This window comes from Paramisgurnus dabryanus, chromosome 10 (assembly GCF_030506205.2).
Source record: "Paramisgurnus dabryanus chromosome 10, PD_genome_1.1, whole genome shotgun sequence".
In the NCBI taxonomy this organism is placed as follows: Eukaryota; Metazoa; Chordata; class Actinopteri; order Cypriniformes; family Cobitidae; genus Paramisgurnus; species Paramisgurnus dabryanus.
Window position 1 is genome coordinate 31,219,508 of NC_133346.1, and position 25,932 is coordinate 31,245,439.

The following is a 25,932-nucleotide window of genomic DNA, read 5'->3' on the forward strand; positions in this document are numbered from 1 at the left end:
TACTTTTTTAACTTGAGCTTACTGTACACATACAGTATTGCAGAACATTTAATGATGAAAGGGCAATAATAATAATGAAATCTCTATTACATTAATTTCAGAAAGCCTCTAGTACTTTTCTTAATTTCAGGTAACTAAAGCTTCTGGTTGCAAAGCTGTTGGAGTTTTTGACTGAATCAATAATAATTTTGCACAAATTCGGCTTTATTCCCCAATATAAGCTTTCATTGTCTTTGATTAAAGGCAATGATTTCGTAGCCTGGTATAACCAGACTCTCGTACATTCATTTCATTTGTACAGAGAGTCTGGCCACGCTCCATAGCAAAGCATTACTTCCGTTAAGGAGGGTCCATTGTTGAAGTTTAAAACTATTGGATATGCCCAGAGTCACTCAGGATCTGCCAAAGCCAATCGCTAACATGTGGTCGTGACGTATATCATGCACCGAAACCGTCTGGAAACAACAAGTCAGAATAATCAAACAAACAAAAGTTAGCAAACCTGGTTCTTGCTCCGGCTTTAACTTGTGTATATTCGGCAGTTTTGCAACAACGGACCGAATAGCTTTTCTCACGTCTTTCTCCGCTGCCATTACTGAACTACAACTCAAACTGACGCACGACCTCAACGTCATTGTTCTTAGCCACCCCCATCTGTTCGCTGATTGGTCCTGCAGATTTTTGCAGGAGAAAACGAAACTCTATAGAGAAATCCCAGACGTACTGCTGAAGCGAAATGAAAAATAAGCGGAAGCACGTAGGAGGGCGGAGCCAGGCTAATGATTTCGTCCAGGAATCGTAAAATCAAAATGCTTAAACATGGGTTATATCTACCGTATTCATCGGATCTTGCTCATCCAACTTTCACTCCGTTAAATCCATGTTAATAATGAACGTGCTTGCAGCGGGATAACATCAACAGAAACAACTTGTTTATTTTTGATTGCCTGGTTGGATGCATTGTGTAAACGAGTTCATTAGGCGCTGCAAAAAACAAGTAGATGACATCAGAGTAACTTGAGAGCGATTTGAAATCAGCTAAGATTTCTCGCGGTACCCTAATGTCATCTGCGTGTCGGTTTTTGCAGCGCTCCGTAAAGTTGAGCACACTTAAAAAACTCGAAGGCAGTGTATCTCTTACTTCTCAGCGTGAGAAAAACAAGGTGTGGCGTGTGAGCATGTGAACTGACTGAAATGCGTGTGTCTCACGGTCAACGCGTGAGACTTGAGAGCTCTGTGTATATAAATAGGGATACTGACTTAAAAATAGTGACTTAACACGCACTCGTGTTTAATCCAACCATGTTACCTAGTGCTTAATTAATAGTGCTGATTAAAAACTAAACGCTTTTGAGAAAAAAATCACCATATATTTACATTTAAGAGCTGATATAACATTACTAGGTAATTTTGGCTATGTTACCTGTGTCTCATGCAGTGCAGAGCTTAACCGTTGCTCTTCTCGTCTTGTTGTGTTATGCTTTTAAAAGTAAAAGTAGGCTATTATCGTAGATCGCGTATACATAAAATATGAGAGATTATACCACGGGTCTGTTGAATGCTGCATTCTAATTGGCTGAGAAATGTTCTATGGGTGTTAATTATTTTTCTGTAAACCACACACCTAACTTGTTAAATGTCTTAAAAACAGGCACCAGAGCAATGTTTTTGGTAACCATGGTATAAGTGGAATAATTGACTCCGGTCCTTTGTATTATTTGAAAATAATGCACACCTCCGCTTCGCATCGTGCCGCATTACCACCTTGATGTGCATTATCTTCTTATAATTCAATGGCCCATCGTCAATTATTCCTTACATAAACACTGCCAACTTTTACATTCTTGACATTCTTTCCCCCACATGCCATGTGTGAGAGGCGATGTCGAGGTGCTGCCTAACGCAGCATGAGAGAGAGAGAATGCATGCGCACACGAGAGAGGCGCCGCTGAGATATAGAATATGTATGAAATATAATAATGTATGGGAAACACTGGATGATGAGTCTGACATGAAATTTAAGGTCCCATATGAAATTTAAGACCTCCTAGTGGAAATTACAGATTTTAAGACATTTTCAGACATTTTCAAATTTATTTTAGACGTTTCAAGACTTTTTAAGGACCCGCGGGGACCCTGAATAATAATTAACCCATCATTCAAGAAGTGCTTTATGGAGGAGTAGCCGGTTGCTCTGCATTTTGTAGGGGTGTAACGATTCATTCGTTTTCTCGATGCATCGATTACAAATCCTGCCGATGCATATGCATCGATCTTGAAACCTGGATTTTTGAATCGTGAATCCTTTGTTTCGATTTTATATTTAATAATCGAATGAATCGTGATTATATAATGAATACGATGGATAATAAAAAATATATTAATACATTTTAAATTAGTTACATCTGCGACGTAAAATGAGCAGTGGATTACGTCACTACTCTTCAATTTGCCTGTTTGCTTACATTTGAATAAACGCAGCAGACAGTGCACAAATGGAGGGACACGAAGGAGAACAACGCACCAGCCAACATGAGATCAAAGGTTTGGGATTACTTCAGTTTTCACGACGTAAATTGAAAGATTGTCCGAAGTCCGTTGCAGTTTGCAGACATTGTAAATCTGAGTTAAAATACATTGGAAATACAACGAACCTTAGCAACCATCTCCGCAGATGTCATGCCATTAAGATAGACATACCTGCACTTAAAGCAGCTAGTATTTTAGGGTCAGACGAGAAGTGCTACTCCTTTACACACTTTGCTGTATTTACACACTTTGCTGTATTTCCTAAATGTTCAGGAAATGTATGCAATGTTTACAATAAAAGCTTATGGTGCATTGAATATGTAGAAGTAGTATTATTTTTCTTGGTGTACTTGCTTTAATGTATTTTGAGTCCTAAGAAGTTAAGCTATTAAACTAAAGTCCTGAATCTTATTGAAAATCTATTAAATGGTCATGAATTTCCCAAATATTTCTTTTATTTGCTCAGATGCAGATGTATACTAAAATTTATAGAACAGAATCGTTAATATTCGAATCAAATCAAATTTTATTGTTAATCGAATCGCATTGAATCGTTCTGGTTAGCAAAAATCGTTTTTTGAATCGAATCAGAAACCTTTGAATCGTGAATCGAATCGATTCGCTGTCTACCCAAAGATTCACAGCCCTAGCATTTTGACATTGACATTTGATTTTCTGTGAAGCTGCTCTGACTGAAGGCATGTTGATTGTAAACTTGTTACTTGGAAAAATAAACTTACCACATATTCCTTGAACAAAGAGTCAGGATCTTCATTGAGATAGATAATGAGGCCTTTCAGGATGCACTCTCTCCTGATGTTTATGCTGTCAATCTAGAGGAAAATCATGACCCGCTTTAGCCAAAAGTGGAACTGGATGATTACTATTCAAAATAGATTATGATGTATGCATTTCTACTAACAGAGTCTGCGATTGTGAGAGCATTTTTGATCTTCTGCCCCTTGACTCCACCTTTGCTCTTCAAGATCTGCATTAATTTTTCAGAAAAGTGGTCCAGCTGCCATAAAAATGTTGACTGCAGTGGCTTTGAAGTAATCCGCATAAACTCTGCATTCACCTTAAACATTACAAACAAAACATAAGAACTTGCTATGTTTATTCTTGTTACTACCATAAAAACCATATACTAAAAACCTTCAGAATACTTACTTCACTCTGCTGAAAAAGAGCAGGCCATTGATCCTTGAACTCCTCTATCATCGGCCTTTGCTCCACAATCTGCTGACGTCTGTGGGAGAATGTTCTTTCCATTTTTGCTTTTATCACCACTTCATTGTCACGCTTTTTTACTTCGGACAATAAAGCAATTCTCTCTCTCTCCAAGCTCTCTAAGGATTCTCCTCTTGGATGCAAAGGCAAGTAATTGACCTCTGCCTTCCTTGGTTTCTTGATGCTAGCAGCAGGTTTTCCTTGTCCTTTCCGTTTTTGTTTTAAGGAATTTACACAGACTTCAGGATCCCCAAGTCGCACAAGCTTTGTGCGATAATTCTGCATTTTATATTTAAGTGACTGCTTCCATCCCCCAAACCCTGTCTTGGAACCGAGCTGCCCCAAGCAAGGATGGGCCCTGGTTAAAGCTGCCGCTACTGTGGGATTTTTATGTTGTTTTATTAATCAGTATGTCATGTTATAATTGATATGTGCCTTTATGCTTTCTGTGCTGAGATATGTGAGTAAATGTCTGTGTGTAAAGTTGAAAGGCTGTTTCAGTTGGGGGTAGGAACATACCCCTGAAGAGAAAACACACAGAACAGATGGTTTCAATAAACAAGTTGTTTGCTTTATAACTATGTTATATTTAGAGAATGTGAAAATTAGTATGTTTAACTAATGAATGCATTTAACCAATTCATGAACAATGGAGTATTGTTGTGTTGTTGAATAATTATGTTTTACATATTTACTGCCTACATTTCATGCTAATTGCTAAAAGTGTTAAAGTTACAAAGATGTCCAAATAAGGACTGTGGAAATTGATTTTGTTCCATTTTTATATTTCTTTAATTGATCATTTTATTCTATAAACATTGTGTGTTTCATATATGCACTGAGCTATTATGTAGAAATGAGGTGTTTATGTTTGAGAGTGGAGAGTTACCAGTTTTTGTGTGTGTGCTGTAAGGAGGATTAGCGAGGAATTTACGCCTGGTATAGATCAAGATAAGAGAGAGGCCTGAGGGGGAAAGCAAACAGGCAAATATGTCATTAACTAATGCTTTAATGTTCACAGGATAAAATGTGCAATGTATTTCTTACTTAATCAGTATTAATCATTGAATAATTGATGTAATAAATATAAGATGTTGTCTTTGATAAATGTGTATTAACCAATGAAATGAAGGTTGCATACAGAATAACCTAATGGGGGCAGGGCAGCTCAACCTTGAAGAACAGAATCTCCTGTGTGTGTGTGTGTGCTTTCTTTCCTAACAGATGGTTTTTAATAATGATTAAAGTGTTTGCTTAGAAGTAGTATTGCAGTAAAAGATTTAATATGTGTTTATCTATCTAAAGAAGTTAATGTGTGCCTTATTCATATAACCAATTTTACAAATAATGAAATGATGTCATGATATTGAAATATGTTTTACATAATAATCACTTTCATCTTACAGCTTATGTTTTTTATAAATGAATGTTTTATTAATGATTTGTTTTTAAGAAAGCATTATAACATGCTATTCAAAGTGGAGGAGTACTGGAGAGGAACTGCAGGGGTCCCAGGGATGAGAGGAGAACAGTTTGTTTTTCTTTGTCTATGTGTGTCCATCTTTGCCTACAGGCTAAAATTGGGTGTGGTGATGGAGTCAGATGGACGAGGGGAACGGCCTTTGTGGGTGGAGATTTTCTGAAGAAAGATCGATGTCACATATTTTATAAATAAGCATGTTACTTCCTGAGCTGGTTGTTCGCTACTTGAGAGGACCCAACGCTGTTAAACTTTTTCATATCTGATCAATAAATATTTGAACTTAGATATTCGTATCTTGTGCCTTTCCTCTAAATTATGAACACGCAATGGACGCCTTAAAGTCCAACAATTGGTGACCGCCGACGTTTTGTGGAGGGAAAGGAGAGAGTGAGAGGAAGGAGGGTTTCACATTGAAGAAACCAGAGTAAGGGAGGGCTCCATTTCAACACAAAAGACCGGTCTTCTAAAATAAAGGTAAGCAGAAACCTGTTGTATCGAATTCTGCTATTTGGATATACCAAATTAATTGTGTTGATAAGGAGCTCCGAACTGAAATTAATTATTTAAACAATAAGAATTGATCAGAGTGAAAAACTTTTTGAAATCTTTGAATTTTTTTGTTAAATAAAAGGTTGAGGATTCCTTTAACGCATTAGGCGTTATAAAATACCAACTCGGGTTGAAGCCCGTAGGGGGTTGAGAAACCAATGGGTGGAGGGCCCAGGAACCATCTAATTGAGTACAGTATTAAATTTAAGGGTTATATATTGTAATTTATGGTTGGAGGCCATTAGTGCATTAGGCGCTATAAAGTACCAATTTGGGTGAAAGGCCCGTTAGGTGAAATTCCTACGAATACTGTTAATGGCGGTGTAAGTTAACAGAATTAAATATAAGGTTGAGGATTCCTTTAATACATTAGGTGTTATAAAATACCGACTCGGTTATAGCCGTAGGGGGTGTACAGCAGCCCGTGAGGTGTAAGGCCTACGAATACTGGAAAAGAAAATTGACGTCTTACTGTTATTGTTGTGGTTTTGTCTGAGAAATTGTATTGTAATAGTATTTGTACCGTGTATTGAACGTTGATATATATTATGGCTGAATTTCAGAAAGAGTGTGATGACTATGTGTGTTCACCGGTGTATGTGCCATGGCAAAAAATAATTCAATTAATGATGGCCCAAACTGATCCTAAAGATGTTAAGAAAAGACAGAAAGAGGTTGCATTAGTTAGGGGAAGTTGACAGTGGTGCAGCTGCAAAGCCAAAGGAAGTTAAACAAGGAAACAGTCAGCCAGACTCAAGTGTGACACCTACGGCTCCTCCTCCAGCTCCACCCCCAGTGAAATCGATCTACCCCTCCTTGCACACACCTCCTCCTTATGAGAAAGCCAAAGCCCCAATGAAACAGCCTGTTTTTCAAATCAATAGCGGTGAATTGAATGTAGATGTAGATTTTATTTGTGTGAAAATGTAGTGTGTCTGTGATATATTGAGTCTGTTAAAACCATAAATGGGATTAAGCAAAATCTAGCAGAAAGACAGAGGCGAAGCTTTGAAAGAAAAACAACAAATTACAGAAAAGAGTAGAGACCAAGTTATTAAATGTGGAAATGAAGATGAACAATTGAAAAAGGACAGAAAATTGTTAAAAGGTGAATGACACAGATAAATTGTATAAAGGACAAAAAGATTTAACAAAATGAAGAGGAGTCTTCATCTGATGGTGGAAGGTGGTCACAAGATAAATTTCATTTTAAATTGAAAGGCAATATTTTGCAATGGGTTAAGTTAAACCTTGAAAGGCTGAAAGCTCTCATCCTTTGACATTCAAGAAAGTGACTAAAAAGCTGGCAAGAAACAGACAATGAAAAACTGTGTGTGACATCAAAGTGTTGGAGTTGCAAAGAGAGAAGTAACTCATAAACTGGACTGAGAACACATTCTATTTGAATGGGACTATAATTGAACTCAAGCAGTGAAGGGGGCACTGCATATGGTCAGAGACAATTACAAGGATGAAACACCAAAAAGACTGAGTGGAATCCAGAAAGACTCACAAAGACAATACTGTTCTTGGAGGCAAGAGAAAATGGACAATATTTCACTGGACACTGAACTTTTTCATCTTCATACGGGCCTTTGAGTGAAAAAGGGGAAAGAGTAAACAGCCGTTCAATGTTTAGTAAAGACCTTGTTACTATAGGGACACAGACAATCTTTATGAGAAAATCAGCTAGACACATTTAAAGGCTGATCAAGAACTTTGTTGTTAGGTGTGACTACCTGTTCTGAAATCAAATCAGACTCCTACTAATCTGACAGGAAGAAATGCATAATTGAATTTGGTATCTACAGAGGAAGTCAGAATTCCACTGATGGTACTGAGCTAAAAAGCAAATATATATGGCATAGAACAGCTATGGCAGAAAGGAAATTAAAATAGATAAAAGAAATAAAAATAAAAATAAAAAAGAGAACACCATAGAACACAATAAAAGGTAAACAAGAAAAGCTGTGAGAATAGAAAAATAACTGATTATTGTAACAAACTTTGTATTTAAGGAAATTGCCAGCCCAGACATCATATTATGTGCATGAAGGTGTTCACATGGCAGATCTGATCACTGAGGGTGAGCCGCAGGATTGTATACCATTGACTGATATAAAAATTATTATTATTGTAATTAATTATAATTGTTATACCATTGACTGAAAAAGCAAATAAATTGAGAGATGGTTTGTTCGCGGTACCACTGACAACTACCCCACCGTTAATCACACTGTTTACAGATGGTTGTTGTTTCAGAGCAGCAGATGACACATTGAAGGCAGGCTTTGCTGTGGTTGAGCAAGTTGTGGGTGATTTTGTAACACGACTGAGTGGTAGATTGAAAGGTAAACGGTCAGCACAGAGAGCTGAAATGACAGCTGTTATCAAAGCCTTGCACTACACTGGTGAAGAGAGGGTGATTGTTTATAGTGAATCTGCATATGTGATTGGTGCAGTATATATGGAACTGCCATATGGCAGATACACTCTAAAAACTGCTGGGTTAAAAAACAACCCAACCTTAACCCAACTGCTGGGTCACTATTGGACAGAACACGCGCTGGGTTGGCTTGACCCAACTGCTGGGTTTTACCATTTAACCCAGAATTCTGGGTTGTTCATTTGACCCAACCAGTGGGTAAAATTAACACTCTTGCTGGGTCAAGTGTAACTCATGTGCTGGGTTATTTCATTTGACCCAACCAGTGGGTAAAATTAACACTCTTGCTGGGTCAAATGTTACTCATGCGCTGGGTTATTTCATTTGACCTATTCCATTTGATTTACTGGATAGAATCTTTTTTTTTAAATCCCGAAATGTACATAACTTCACATAATGTAAATAAATTGTCACAGATTAAGAATATGTGAATAACTGAATTTTGACAAAAATGTCAGTTTAAACCTTAAAATGCTCAGGTGAGAAATTGTTAGATATAAAATAAATGTAACAAATACTCTATGTAAAACAAAACAGAGGCCCCTGAAAATGTGATTTAAAATGCATTTAATTTTTTTTTACATGTAATACCGATGTTTTCATTCATTTTTTTTGTATATTTTGAATACAAAAGTTACAACCCCCATATTACATCAAAACATTCCCCACATACTTTAATACTCTTATTCAAACTATTATGATTACAGATTATATATATAACTCTTAATATTCCAACTATTTCGATTATCATTTAATTTACTTTACATTTTCGTTCAATATCATCAACATGTTATTAAAAACAAGAAGCTCTGCAACAAAACCAAAAACCTTTTTTTTTAGTGATTAAGTGTGAGCTGAAAAAACTGTTGTCCTCAAAAATTTTACAGATGAGGACTCTTGTCCATCAATTTGATAAACGGCATGCTGAAGAAACTCCCAGGTGGGAAGACACTGCTTAGTGTAATTAACATCAAAGACAAAAAAACCTTTGAAGCAAACATCAACAGCCTCTAGCAAAGAGTCTGTCTCAATGGCATTGCCTCCTATGATGGCAAAGGTCTGGCAGGTCCCTCTTGTCTCGTCCCCAAGGCACAAAACGTGCAACACTGTTCCAGTCATCTCTGATTGTTGTAGATATTCCACCATGTTGGTCCCCACCTGTTGAGTACACACAAAAACTTAGTGTTGCCATATACCTGATGATGAAGTCAAGCATTTTTGTGAAGGTATCAAAAAGTGCAAACATTCATGTTCAAATTCAGTATTTGGACACTTTTATTAGGATAGTTCTAGTAATTAAGTAGTATATTTCACTACTCATATGATGATATGGATTAATAATATAATCACAATATGTATATTATATTAATATTACGTTGAAACTATAGATGGTTTCATCGGACGCAAGTGCGGTGACGCGATTTTCCTTCCAGTTTCAGTAAATAATTTAATTAATAATGTTTGATTATAAAAAAAACACCATCAATGTTTTTGAAAATACAGTAAGAATTTAAAGGAAATATCAGATTATATCAGAGAGATGAAGCTGAAGACACAAGATGACTTAACCCTTTAACTGGCACAGCTCTTTTTGAGTAAGCCGTTAAACAGCTTACCATCTATTTGCCGAATTGCCCACGTTCTTCACACATTCTCTTTGAAGCCTAATCTGTTCAAGACACAGGTTGTGACTCTTTCCCAGTTCAGTTCTGTTTAAAGTCACCTAATACAATGCTTGGTCACAAGCAGCACGCTTCTGCCTTCAGGAGAGTCTATCAGCGTAGTCTACGCACTCTTCTTAGTACATATGACAAATGTGGAGGCACAGAGCAGCATGCAAAGAACCCTCCACAGAGTGCGTACATTCGCAAACTCAATTTCACAGCTAGAACATTTTCTAAAAAAAATCTACAAATGTGATTGTCTGAAAAATTATGGACATATGCATCTTTGATGGCTTGAGTAAATCATGGGTTTATTATCATTTTTGGCTGAACTATCCCTTTAAAACATACAGCAGGCCATTACGCAAAACATATCAAACATTATAAACATCCAACCTTATTAAAATAGAAACACTACGGCCTAGTCCACACGGACACGGGTATATTTATAACCGGAGTTTTCCCTAAAAAAAAATCCCGTCCACACATGCTCGGTTTAAATTAAATATCCATCCACACGATAAAGCAAAAGCGCGCTGTCAAGAGTATGCCACACCAGCAGGTGGGGATATAACCCAAATCGTGTTCCGTTATATAGTGAGATAACTGAGCATCTATCTATATACATGTTAGAAGCCCTGTTAGCACAGTTATTATTAGCAAGATACGTCCGCCATTGCACAGAATCATCAACAAAGCAGTCAGCGGCGCACAATCTTGACGTCAAACACAGTGGATAACGGCGCACACTCTGACGTCGCAAGGCAAAACCCCGGTTTTACTCTCTACACGACACCACTGTAACCGGGGTTTCTTAAAAAGCTCACCCTGGCCGGGGTTTTCAAATATGCTTGGTTTAAATGCCCTGATACTACGGTTTCGTGTGGACGGATGGCCGAACCGCGTGAAAAAACTCACGGTTATAAAAATACCCGTGTCCATGTGGACTAGGCCTAAAAGCAAAAACTTACAGGTTGCAGGTCAATAAATGACCTCTGGGCCTCCACAGTGGTGGGTCTGTAGACTTTTCCTCCTCTCTTATAAATGGATGGAGGTAGCAGAGTTGGGAGGATCTTTAATGCTGTTTCACCTTTAGCAGCTAAATAATTTGGAGCAAATACAGAGTTTCATTAACATTTAAATAGTTTGCTGTATATAACAATTCATATTTATGAAGTAGAAATACAAAAACCAAATTATGATGTAATATTTAAAGAAATAGCTTACCTGGTGTCATGTCACCCGGTACAAATTGAAGTTTCCCCTCTCCCTGGGCATACACAAGAAGTCTCTCACTTAAACTAGCCCAATTTTCAAACAGTTTTTTCTCTGCTGCAGGATGAAGCTGTTTGAAATCTTGTGGAATCTGATACATTTTGAAAACATATAAAAACAAATTAATACATTTTAAAGAAATAACACATGCATGCAAAAAACACAGTACATATTATGTCTTAAGACTTAGTACTAAGACATACAAACAGGTGACAAATTAAAAGGAAAACCAACATAAAATGTGTTTGTCATGTGGCAGAAGATTTGATCAGAACAGCTTTATTTGGTAAGTATGAATATCCTGTTATCCACAGATGCTCAATTGGATTCAAATCGTATGACTTTGAAGGCCATAGCATTTAAATAATGTAATTGACATAGTAAACCATTTGGTAAACTACTGTGCTCTATGAATGGTGGAATTGATAAAGGTGATAAAGGTTATGAATCAAAACTAGAGCTGGGTATCGAGTTCAATACTTTTTTTTGGGAACCAAAAAAATTGCCTCAATACCATCGAGTATGATTTTTTTTTTCGTTCAGTACCAAATTTCGATACCTAAGTGGTTAATCTCATTAACATATGTTTGACTTCATGTGATGCCACAAGATCTGACATCAGAGTACTGCAAGAGTAGACAGCGCTGTAAGAAGCTGATGGAGTCATCTTTTCAGCGTTGTCCTTATACGTCCTTCAACACACTCACCACAGAGCCCTCCTCAAAAACTACTGACGAAGACAGAGGCGCTATGACTGGGACAGGTAAAGCATACAAACAAACAAAAACAAAATTGTCTAACTTATGGTGTAGCATGCTTGTATATAATTAAGTTTAAGTTAACGTTTCTGTGAACGGTGACATGTTGGTCCAGTAAACTGGGACATACATAACTGTTTATACTGTTCAGATGAATGGCTATAGACAGCTAATTAAAACAATGCTAAAATGCTTTAAGGATGACCGTTACTAATCAAGTTTAAGTTTAACTCACATTAATCTAGTTATCTGATTATAGTGCACATTCACAGTTTAGTTTTTGTTTATTTCACAGCCTCTGCACCTGCCCCCCCTGGAGTAAGGGAGGGCTCCATTTCAACACAAAATGAGCGCTCTACTAAAATAAGGTAAGCAGAAGCCTGTTTTATCGAATTCTGCTATTTGGATATACCAAATTACTTGTGTTGATAAGGAGATCCGAACTGAATTACAAATTAACATTTATTGCAAAATTGATCAGAGTGAAAAACTTTTTGAAATTTTTGAATTTTGATATTAAATAAAAGGTTGAGGATTCCTTTAACGCATTAGGCGTTATAAAATACCGACTCGGTTGTAGCCGTAAGGAGTGAAAGGCTCTTGGATGAAAGGTCCATAAATACTGTTAATGGCGGTGTAAGTTAACAGAATTAAATATAAGGTTGAGGATTCCTTTAATACATTAGGTGTTATAAAATACCGACTCGGTTGTAGCCGTAGGGGGTGTACAGCAGCCCGTGAGGTGTAAGGCCTACGAATACTGGAAAAGAAAATTGACGTCTTACTGTTATTGTTGTGGTTTTGTCTGAGAAATTGTATTGTAATAGTATTTGTACCGTGTATTGAACGTTGATATATATTATGGCTGAATTTCAGAAAGAGTGTGATGAATATGTGTGTTCACCGGTGTATGTGCCATGGAAAAAAATAATTCAATTCATGATGGCCCAAACTGATCCTAAAGATGTTAAGAAAAGACAGAAAGAGGTTGCATTAGTTAGGGGAAGTTGACAGTGGTGCAGCTGCAAAGCCAAAGGAAGTTAAACAAGGAAACAGTCAGCCAGACTCAAGTATGACACCTACGGCTCCTCCTGCAGCTCCACCCCCAGTGAAATCGATCTACTCCTCCTTGCACACACCTACTCCTTATGAGAAAGCCAAAGCCCAAATGAAACAGCCTGTTTTTCAAATCAATAGTGGTGAATTAAATGTAGATGCAGATTTTATTTGTGTGAAAATGTAGTGTGTCTGTGATATAATGAGTCTGTTAAAACCATAAATGGGATTAAGCAAAATCTAGCAGAAAGACTGAGGCGAAGCTTTGAAAGAAAAACAACAAATTAGAGAAAAGAGTAGAGACCAAGTTATTAAATGTGGAAATAAAGATGAACAATTAAAAAAGGACAGAAAATTGTTAAAAGGTGAATGAAACAGATAGATTGTATAAAGGAAAAAAAGATTTAACAAAATGAAGAGGAGTCTTCATCTGATGATGGAAAGTGGTCACAAGATAAATTTTATTTTTAAATTGAAAGGCAATATTTTGCATGGGTCAAGCTGAAACCTTGTGGGCTGATTATTTCCATCCTTTGACATTCAAGAAAGTGAATAAAAGCTGGCAATGAAAAGACAGTGGCAAAAACTGTGTGTGACATCAAAGTGTTGGAGTTGCAAAGAGAGAAGTAACTCATAAACTGGACTGAGAACACATTCTATTTGAATGGGACTATACTTGAACTCAAGCGGTGAAGGGGGCACTGCATATGGTCAGAGACATTTACAAGGATGAAACACCAAAAAGACTGAGTGGAATCCAGAAAGACTCACAAAGACAATAATGTTCTTGGAGGCAAGAGAAACTGGACAATATTTCACTGGACACTGAACTTTTTCATCTTCATACGGGCCTTTGAGTGAAAAAGGGGAAAGAGTAAACAGCCGTTCAATGTTTAGTAAAGACCTTGTTACTATAGGGACACAGACAATCTTTATGAGAAAATCAGCTAGACAAATTTAAAGGCTGATCAAGAACTTTGTTGTTAGGTGTGACTACCTGTTCTGAAATCAAATCAGACTCCTATTAATCTGACAGGAAGAAATGCATAATTGAATTTGGTATCTACAGAGGAAGTCAGAATTCCACTGATGGTACTGAGCTAAAAAGTAAATATATATGGCATAGAACAGCTATGGCAGAAAGGAAATTAAAATAGATAAAAGAAATAATTTGAAAAAGAAAAAAGAACACCATAGAACACTATAAAAGGTAAACAAGAAAAGCTGTGACAATAGAAAAATAACTGATTATTGTAACAAACTTTGTATTTAAGGAAATTGCCAGCCCAGACATCATATATGTGCATGAAGGTGTTCACATGGCAGATCTAATCACTGAGGGTGAGCCAAATGATTGGATACCATTGACTGATATACAAATTATTATTATTGTAATTAATTATAATTGTTATACCATTGACTGAAAAAGCAAATAAATTGAGAGATGGTTTGTTCGCGGTACCACTGACAACTACCCCACCGTTAATCACACTGTTTACAGATGGTTGTTGTTTCAGAGCAGCAGATGACACATTGAAGGCAGGCTTTGCTGTGGTTGAGCAAGTTGTGGGTGATTTTGTAACACGACTGAGTGGTAGATTGAAAGGTAAACGGTCAGCACAGAGAGCTGAAATGACAGCTGTTATCAAAGCCTTGCACTACACTGGTGAAGAGAGGTAGCCTGGCTCCGCCCTCCTACGTGCTTCCGCTTATTTTTCATTTCGCTTCAACAGTACGTCTGGGATTTCTCTATAGAGTTTCGTTTTCTCCTGCAAAAATCTGCAGGACCAATCAGCGAACAGATGGGGGTGGCTAAGAACGATGACGTTGAGGTCGTGCGTCAGTTTGAGTTGTAGTTCAGTAATGGCAGCGGAGAAAGACGTGAGAAAAGCTATTCGGTCCGTTGTTGCAAAACTGCCGAATATACAGAAGTTAAAGCCGGAGCAAGAACCAGGTTTGCTAAATTTTGTTTGTCTGATTATTCTGACTTGTTGTCTCCGGACGGTTTCGGTGCATGATATACGTCACGACCACATGTTAGCGATTGGCTTTGGCAGATCCTGAGTGACTCTGGGCATATCCAATAGTTTTAAACTTCAACAATGGACCCTCCTTAACGGAAGTAACGCTTTGCTATGGAGCGTGGCCAGACTCTCTGTACAAATGAAATGAATGTACGAGAGTCTGGTTATACCAGGCTAGAAGAGAGGGTGATTGTTTATAGTGAATCTGCATATGTGATTGGTGCAGTATATATGGAACTGCCATATGGCAGATAGGTGGGTTTGAAACCAGGAAAGGCCGGCCTATAGTAAATGCTAGCAAAGCCTGACACATACTACAGGCTGTGAAGGTACCTAATGAAGTGGCTGTTGTCAACTGCCTAATAAACCACTTATATCCCCAACCATGGTTTCCCAAGACAAAGTTAGATCTGACATACTGACAAACACGCAATGGAATTGACATATAGTTTCGGGGCTGCTTATCACCCCAATGTTAGAGCAAAGATGAAATAATGAACCTGACTTTGACATTAAAACTTGACTTGACAAACTATGTGCACAGACAAAAATAACATGGCTTGAGGCATTACCAATTGCATTAATGTCTATTCGTTATTCTGTTAACAGGATTTCTGGTTTCACAACCTTTGAATTGCTTACAGGTCGACAGTTTCCAGGTCCAAGGCATGACGTGGTGCAGGATCCCATCCTGCCTATAACACATGACGTTTCATCTGACAAACTAACTGCTATGATTGAACATTTTTCTTGCCAGGCTACCAAACAACGAAATTGTGAGAACGACCCAGCTGTTAAAAATGATGGTTGGGTTTCTAACAGACACAGGTGTGGACCTGAGGACTCAGGTCCAAGAGAGGGAGAGTGTTGAAAGTGAAAGTGAATCAGCTGGAATACAGAGAGGACAAACAGGAAGTGGTAACACATCAGTGGTAACACTCACACAACACCAAGAACAAAGTCAATAAACACACTGTAAAATTGTGCATAAAAAGGTGACATTTTTTCTAGCCCAGTAACAGAACCCCTAGCACACTGTGTGAGCACAGATTGTGCCTATGGAGCAGGTATAGCCGTACAGTTCAAAGCGAAGTACGGTACACAAAAGGTTGTAAGACAGAACAAACACACAGGTGAATGTGCAGTTACCCACGAGGATGACGGCAGATTGATTTTTCATTTAATAACAAAACAAAATTGTACTGATTTACCAACATATGAGAATTTTACCCACAGCCTCAGACGTATGAGAGAGTGGTGTGAGAAAGAAAACATAACAAGTGTATCCACTCCCCGGCTGGGGTGTGGCCTGGATAAATTGGATTTCCACAAAGTGCTGGAAATCCTGACAGAAGTGTTTAGAGACCTGAATATCACAATTACCATATATTCATTATAACCTGGGTAACTACATACCGTATTGACCTTTGAATTTTGATCTTTGAATTTCTTAAGTTTCTTATACAATTCTACAGTATTAATTTCATATTTCATTTTTTCTTTTCCTTTTTGAATTTACGATTGTTATTTGAGTATTAGCCAATAGGCATAAGTGTATTTTTTCCACAGAGATGAAGCTATATGGAAATTGGAAGGTTCTGTGGGCCCTAGGAGGTATAACTGCAATTATAGTCACCATAATATTTGGCATAAACAATGGAGATCCCTGTGTAACAGACTGATAGTGTCTGCAATAGAGAAAAAAGAAAATCCACCCAAATACAGCATGCCGCTATTAGGCCTACAGAACCTGGAGGATGATGAGGAGAAAATGTGTGACCTCTTTCAGAGGTCAAGAGAGGGAATTGTGGGATTTTTATGTTGTTTTATTAATCAGTATGTTATGTTATAATTCATATGTGCCATTAGGTTTTCTGTGCTGAGATATGTGAGTAAATGTATGTGTGTAAAGTTGAGAGGCTGTGGTTTCGGTTGGGGGAGAGACCAGCAAACGCTGATAACAAAGCCCTGAAGAGAAAACACGCAGAACAGATGGTTTCAATAAACAAGTTGTTTGCTTTATAACTATGTTATATTTAGAGAAAGTGAAAATTAGTATGTTTAACTAATGAATGCATTTAACCAATTCATGAACAATGGAGTACTGTTGTGTTGTTGAATAATTATGTTTTACATATTTACTGCCTACATTTCATGCTGATTGCTAAAAGTGTTAAAGTTACAAAGATGTCCAAATAAGGACTGTGGAAATTGATTTTGTTCCATGTTATATTTCTTTAATTAATCATTTTATTCTATAAACATTGTGTGTTTTATATATGCACTGAGCTATTATGTAGAAATGAGGTGTTTGTGTTTGAGAGTGGAAAGTTACCAGCTTTTGTGTGTGTGCTGCAAGGAGGATTAACTAGGAATTTACATCTGGTATGGATCAAGATAAGAGAGAGGTCTGAGGGGGAAAAGTATTTAATGATGTTATTAACTAATGCTTTAATATTCACAGGATGAAATATGCAATGTATTTCTTACTTAATCAGTATTAATCATTGAATAATTGATGTAGTAAATATAAGATGTTGTCTTTGATAAATGTGTATTAACCAATGAAATGAAGGTTGCATACAGAATAACTTAATGGGGGCAGGGCAGCTCAACCTTGAAGAACAGAATCTCCTGTGTGTGTGTGTGTGTGTGTATGTGTGTGTGTGTGTGTTTTCTTTCCTAACAGATGGTTTTTAATAATGATTAAAGTGTTTGCTTAGAAGTAGTATTGCAGTAAAAGATTTAATATGTGTTTATCTATCTAAAGAAGTTAATGTGTGCCATATTCATATAACCAATTTTACAAATAATGAAATGATGTCATGATATTGAAATATGTTTTACATAATAATCACTTTCATCTTACAGCTTATGTTTTTTATAAATGAATGTTTTATTAATGATTTGTTTCTAAGAAAGCATTATAACATGCTATTCAAAGTGGAGGAGTACTGGAGAGGAACTGCAGGGCTCCCAGGGATGAGAGGAGAACAGATTGTTTTTTCTTTATCTATGTGTGTCCATCTTTGCCTACAGGCTAAAATTGGGTGTGGTGATGGAGTCAGATGGACGAGGGGAACGGCCTTTGTGGGTGGAGATTTTCTGAAGAAAGATCGACGTCACATATTTTATAAATAAGCATGTTACTTCCTGAGCTGGTTGTTCGCTACTTGAGAGGACCCAGCGCTGTTAAACTTTTTCAATCTGATCAATAAATATTTGAACTTAGATATTCGTATCTTGTGCCTTTCCTCTAAATTACACGCAATGGACGCCTTAAAGTCCAACACTAGCTTCATGCTAATTCATGTTAGCATCATGCTAGCTTCATGCTAATTCATGTTAGCATCATGCTAGCTTCATGCTAATTCATGTTAGCATCATGGTAGCTTCATGCTAATTGATGTTAGCATCATGCTAGCTTCATGCTAATTCATGTTAGCATCATGCTAATTCATGTTAACATCATGCTAGCTTCATGTTAATTCATGTTAGCATCATGTTAGCTTCATGCTAATTCATGTTAGCTTCATGTTAATTCAAGTTAGCATCATGTTAGCTTCATGCTAATTCATGTTAGCATCATGCTAGCTTCATGTTAATTCATGTTAGCTTCATGCTAATTCATGTTAGCATCATGCTAATTCATGTTAGCATCATGTTAGCTTCATGCTAATTCATGTTAGCTTCATGCTAATTCATGTTAGCATCATGCTAGCTTCATGCTAATTCATGTTAACATCATGTTAGCTTCATGCAAATTCATGTTAGCATCATGCTAACTTAGTGCTAAACATGCTAACATGGTAACTTTTGGTATCATGTTTACGGAAAGTTATAATACTAAACTAAACTTGTTTTAAATTTCTCTCAATCTGTTTTAAACGTTCAGGCTAGGCTTTGTCAAGCCAACATAAAGTTTGTCTTCAAACTTTTCTATCTAGTTTTGTCTTGTTGTCTAATATAAATATCTGAAAATATAAGATAATTCCACTTTCTACTTCATTCAATAAACTACCTGGCAAGAGGATTAGCCGCTCCAAAAATCTCCAGAATCCTATGGTACTCCCAGAAGCGCCTGTTGTGGGAGAACTCGGCCATTTCCTTCTTAGCCTGGAGTACAGTGGCTTGGATGTCCTCCTCAGTCCTTCCCTGCATGCAAACCGTCCTGAGATGCCCAGGAAGAGTGCGCGGAGCCTTCCTGCAGATCGGGCAGAGGAAGTAAATCCTGCTGTGGTACTTTCTGTATGAACCAAAAATAAAGGTTATTTAACTAGTAGTATTTTTGTCTTGTTTCCAGTCCAATATTTAAATCTCTAAAAACAAGATCCATTATGTAGTTAAACAACATCAGATATTTTGGATCATCATTTACTCACTTTCATGTTGTTACAAACCTGTATGAATTTCTTTGTTTGTTTGATTAACAGAAAGGAGTTTTAAGAAATGTTTGTAATCATTTACTTCCATAGTATTCTTTATTCCTACTATGGAAGTGAATGTGGTGAATGGAAACAGTTGCAAACAGAATGCAAACTAAAGCTCATTATGTTCATTTTACAAAGATTTGATCACATTTACTAATTTTTAATAAATATAAATAAGTTTGCATAGTTCTAGTCAATGCCAGTGGAAGGCCCCACCTTGGCTGGGGTGAGGGGAATACAGCCATCTTTTTTGCTAGTTTGAATATTAGGCCCTGAAAAACTGATTTATCTCAGAAAAATATGTTTGTATAGTTTTAAATTGATTAAAAGTAAGTAAATGTGATCGAATTTTTGTAAACTAAACAAAAGAAGCTTAATTTTGATAGAAAACACATGAATAAAGAGTACATGGGTCCAGAAACATTTTGGTTACAAACATTTCTCAAATTTCCACTACACCTTTAAGTCTTTTAACAAGCAAAACAAGGCAGCTTAACACAACTAATGTTATAAATTACTCACCCTTCAGAATCCATTTCAAGTTTTCAGATGACAAAATCCGTTTTCTGGAAGAAAAATCTGTGAATTGATCTAAAACAAACCAGGTTGTCCAGAAGATAACAGTTACCTGTTTCCAAGGATGATCTGAACTGTCCCTAGTGTCTCTATTTAACACTGAGTCTGGATTCAAACTAGCCAATGAGGTTGCAGCATTCCACATGCCCCTGCCAGGTGAGAATTGCACTGAAACTGATCTAGCCAGTGAGGTTCAAGCAGGTGATAATGGCCCTAAAATCTGGTTTGAGTCAGTTATCACAAAATTGTTTGTACAAGTTTGTATAATTTTCTACAAGTTTCTAATTAATTACATTTAAGGAAATGTGACCAAATATTTGTAAACTGAACATAATGAGCTTCATTTTGATAGGAAACACATAAAAAATGCTTGAGATTTAAAAAGAAAAAAAGAGTACATGCACTCCATCCTCAGATGATAATGTGCAGAGAGGTGGCAGATAGGCGTCCTATCAAACTGAAGCTCATTAGGTTCATTTTCCAAAGATTTGATCACATTTACTAATTTGTAACTAATGTTAAACTAAAAAACCCACTTTTTCCACTTGCAAAGTTCTAGCCAATGCCAGGGGAAAGCCATTCACACCTTGGCTGGGTGAGGGGAATCCAGCCACACTATTTTGCTGGTTTGAATGTTAGGCCCTGAAAAACTGAGTCAGTTATCTCTGAAAAAGATGTTTGTGTAAGGTTTAAATTAATTACATTTAATTACAAATCTTTGGAAACTTCAGTTTGATAGGATTTCTATCTGCCACTTCTCTGCACCTTATCATCTGAGGATGGAGTGCATGTACTCTTTTTTTTATGTGTTTCCTATCAAAATGAGGCTCATTATGTTCAGTTTACAATTATTTGGTCACATTTACTTAAATGTAATTAATTAGAAACTTATAGAAAATTATACAAACTTGTACAAACATTTTCTGATAACTGACTCAAACCAGATTTTAGGGCCATTATCACCAGGCAGGGGCATGTGGAATGCTGCAACCTCATTGACTAGTTTGAATCCAGACCCAGGGCTGAATAGACACCATGGTAATAGTTTCAAACTATCCTGCAGGAGGACATCTTTGCTTTGACATGGACTTCATCTGATACTGTTAAACAATGGCTGAACAAGCTCAGAAGAGGTAAGACTTGTGTTTTTGTTAACTTAACCTTTTGATAAGCATCCTCACTCACTCTGGTCCAAACCGTGAAAGACCTACCTCCACTAAAAGGGTTGTCTTGAGTATAAACATAACTATTTCAAAGTGCATTTTAAGGGCCAGTCAGCCCCAACCCTTTCGAAAATTAGGGTGGAAGACTTGACGGTAAGTGCATATATTTTAACGAGTTTACCCTTTATACTTTAATAATGTCACACTTATGCATTTGTAAATAAAACCTTTTCAATATTTTCCAGGATGCAGAGTGGGTGACAGGGTTTTGATTGGCTTACAGAGGGGGACAACCTCGAGTATGCAGATCGCTCTGACCCAAGATGAGCAAGCTGTAAGTTTTACGATGATATAAACTGTTAATTGCTTACCACCATTGTTTCAGTGTCTCACGGGACATGAATCGGTTCCATAAATTGTAAGTGCCTAACACAGGTCCATGTGGATGTGTGTGAATGGATACATTTATAAATTCATGTTTGTAACAACATGATATAATATGAATATTTGTGTAGGTATCCTCTATGTGAACAGGTTTTTGGAATTTTATCCATGATTAAGGTTTACATTTTGTATTTTGTGTCATCAGTTTTGTAGATGCATACACTAGGTAAAAGCCACATAAACATAAATAATTTATTTATGTAGCTTTTTCTACTCCACTTTATCATTAGGATTGCATGGGGTGAACATGAGTGGCCATATCACCTTATCATCTGAGAATGGAGTGCATGTACTCTTTTTTTTATGTGTTTCCTATCAAAATGAGGCTCATTATGTTCAGTTTACAATTATTTGGTCACATTTACTTAAATGTAATTAATTAGAAACTTATAGAAAATTATACAAACTTGTACAAACATTTTCTGATAACTGACTCAAACCAGATTTTAGGGCCATTATCACCAGGCAGGGGCATGTGGAATGCTGCAACCTCATTGACTAGTTTGAATCCAGACCCAGGGCTGAATAGACACCATGGTAATAGTTTCAAACTATCCTGCAGGAGGACATCTTTGCTTTGACATGGACTTCATCTGATACTGTTAAACAATGGCTGAACAAGCTCAGAAGAGGTAAGACTTGTGTTTTTGTTAACTTAACCTTTTGATAAGCATCCTCACTCACTCTGGTCCAAACCGTGAAAGACCTACCTCCACTAAAAGGGTTGTCTTGAGTATAAACATAACTATTTCAAAGTGCATTTTAAGGGCCAGTCAGCCCCAACCCTTTCGAAAATTAGGGTGGAAGACTTGACGGTAAGTGCATATATTTTAACGAGTTTACCCTTTATACTTTAATAATGTCACACTTATGCATTTGTAAATAAAACCTTTTCAATATTTTCCAGGATGCAGAGTGGGTGACAGGGTTTTGATTGGCTTACAGAGGGGGACAACCTCGAGTATGCAGATCGCTCTGACCCAAGATGAGCAAGCTGTAAGTTTTACGATGATATAAACTGTTAATTGCTTACCACCATTGTTTCAGTGTCTCACGGGACATGAATCGGCTCCATAAATTGTAAGTGCCTAACACAGGTCCATGTGGATGTGTGTGAATGGATACATTTATAAATTCATGTTTGTAACAACATGATATAATATGAATATTTGTGTAGGTATCCTCTATGTGAACAGGTTTTTGGAATTTTATCCATGATTAAGGTTTACATTTTGTATTTTGTGTCATCAGTTTTGTAGATGCATACACTAGGTAAAAGCCACATAAACATAAATAATTTATTTATGTAGCTTTTTCTACTCCACTTTATCATTAGGATTGCATGGGGTGAACATGAGTGGCCATATCATGTGTCATGATAAAAATATAAACTTACAGAAACCAAATTTTTTGTGAAATCAAGCAAAAATTAAAAAGTAGCTTTGTTAGATCTGTGGTTTTGAGACCATTTATTTATTTAATCCTATCAGACATTTACAACATATTTTAGGAAATATACATGTATTTTGTGCACAACATTTCAGTTTCACTATACTTGAGCAGTCATGTACAACTCTTTTTCTTTGCAACAAATTTCTTTATATGTCAATTAGTTAAGTAGCTGCAAACAGTGTGGGTGTGAACACATTAATACATACTACAGATTAGCACATGTAGCTAATAGCTCTTAACTATGCACATTCATATGCTGAGCATGAGCTGTTGTTTAAAGTGCTAAGAGGAGTTAATCTAATGTAGATTTAATGTAAATGTGGTTGTTCCAGTATGAGTTGTTAATGTGCAATTTATATTTGCATAGGATGAGTATGTTGTCTGAAGAGGATGAAGTTGAACTTCTTGCAGAGGAGTGCAGTGAAGAAAATCTGATCAAGCAAGATGATGTGGAACATCCCTGCTGAAAAAACATCAATAAAACCATTACAGTAAATTCTAATGGTTTTATTGGGAATTTTATTAGTTCTAATGGAATATGGCCCAAAACACACTACAGTGTATTGGTTTTTATTGGTCTCTAATGGTATGTATTGGTTCTCTTGGTTCTATGTATTGGTTCTAATGGAATATGGCCCAAAACACACTACAGTGTAGTAGTTTTAATGGTAAAAGCTAATGGTTTCTATTTTTTTATTTTAATGGAAACCATTCGACTTTTCTGTAATGGTTTTATTGGGTTTTTTTTCAGCAGGGATGGAAGTGACCAGTCTTTTGAAAAACAAGAAGACTTGCTGATGAAACTTTTGGCTATGGTAATCTTGTCATGGCAAGCAAGTTTCAAGATTTCTGACAATGCCATCACAACACTTCTTTTGTGCATAAGGCAGTTCATGTGGATAGTTGAAATGTTCTTCATGTTGATTTCCTCACTGCCTTTGCAAGTAATGTTCCAAAGACTTTATTCTCATTAAGGAAATGGGCAGGTATTGTCTGTGATAATTTTGTACAATATGTGGTTTGTCCAAAAATTATGTTATCAGGCACTAACAGAAAATACAGTCTGTCAGAATATCTCTCCACTGTTAGAGATGTAAAGCAGAGACGAGTCCTCACTAAATACTGACTCAGTGATCACAGTCTGGCAATAGAGAAAGGAAGACATAGACAAACATGGCTCCCAAAAGAGTCTGTGTCCATTGTGACAGTGGTGAGATCGAGACAGAGACACACTTTCTCCTTTACTGTGTTAAATATAAAGAGCTTAGAGAAAAACACTTTGACAAAATCTCAAAGGCCATACCGGAGTTTCATAACTCTTCAGATTCAGATCAAATGAAGATGTTACTGGGGGAATACAGACACCCATCAGCTGCTGCTAAATTCATTTATCAGTTGCACACCATCAGAAATAATCCACAGCCCTGATCTTGTACAGTACTTTTATTCTACCTCTCATGTGCCTCCTTAAATGTACATTTGTATACTTCAAATGTTTATATTTCAAAGTCTACTTTATATTGTAAATATCCTCTGATTCTATTTTATTTTATTTGCAGTAGTACTTCATCCATCACCCAGCACCTTACCTTAATTGCACCTTAATGTTTGTTAATATTGTGTTATTGTATGTTTCTTGTTTTATGTATAATGCTTTGGCAATATTGTAAGTGACACAATCATGCCAATAAAGTTCTTTAAATTGAAAAAAAAAAAATGAAATTAAAAATTGGTAATATACATGCATTCTGAAACCTATGAAGTGAAAAAGGATGGTACGAAGGTGTGTCAATCTTGTATTTATATCCCATTCTCTAAACACCCACAGTAAATCTCTGCACAAAGGGGAAGTGTGGTTCTGCGTTTCTAAGAAAGGTACAATTTTGGAGTTGGTCTATTTTGGAGTTTAATCAGTTTTGGAGTGTGGAAAGGAGTTGGTCTAACAGTGTTAGGCAGTCTTTGGAAGATCTTGTTAAAAGACCTGGATATTCAGAAAAATGTGAAGAATGGCGACTGCGGAAAATACCTGTGTTAGGAGATGTGTATGATGGACAAGTATGGAAAGATTTCCAGTGTGTTGATGGAGAACCATTTTTAGCAGCCCCAAATAATCTGGCGATGATGCTTAATGTGGACTGGTTTCAACCTTTCAAAAATGCACCATATTCAGTTGGAGCCATCTACTTGGTTATTTAGAATTTTCCTCTTGAAGACCGTTTTAATGAAGAAAATATGATTCTTGTTGGACTTATACCTGGCCCAAAAGAGCCATCACTAAACATAAATGCATTCTTAGACCCACTTGTTGATGAGCTCGAAGAAGTCTGGAGTGGCATAATTTTGGAAGACAGCTCTTTTATAGGATATCAGGTTTACAGAGCAGCCCTGCAGTGTCTGGCATCAGATATCCCAGCAACCCGAAAATGTGGAGACTTTGTTGGCCATGGGGCGTACAGAGGTAAGAAACATTCCAAAATATGCTTTTTAGTATAAAATTGTAAAATGTTGATCTTTTATAGACATAAATTTAATTTGCTGTTTAACTTGCTGATTCATTCATAGATTGTACTTTGTCTGTGACTTTGTATGCTCAAGTATCAATTTGTGTGACAATTTAATTTACTCTTGCAGGATGTCACAAGTGTCTGAAGACGTTTAGCAAAAAAGATTTTGCTGCAAAAATGGACTATTCTGGATTCGATCGCTCCTTCCTAATGGGAATCACGCATATCAAAAGATCACATACACTACGCTGGATTATCAACGTGAGCAAAGACAAAAGAGCAAAAAGGAATTGTACATTAATATGGGGCTAGATGGTCAGAACTTTTCCGTCTGAGCTACTATGATGCC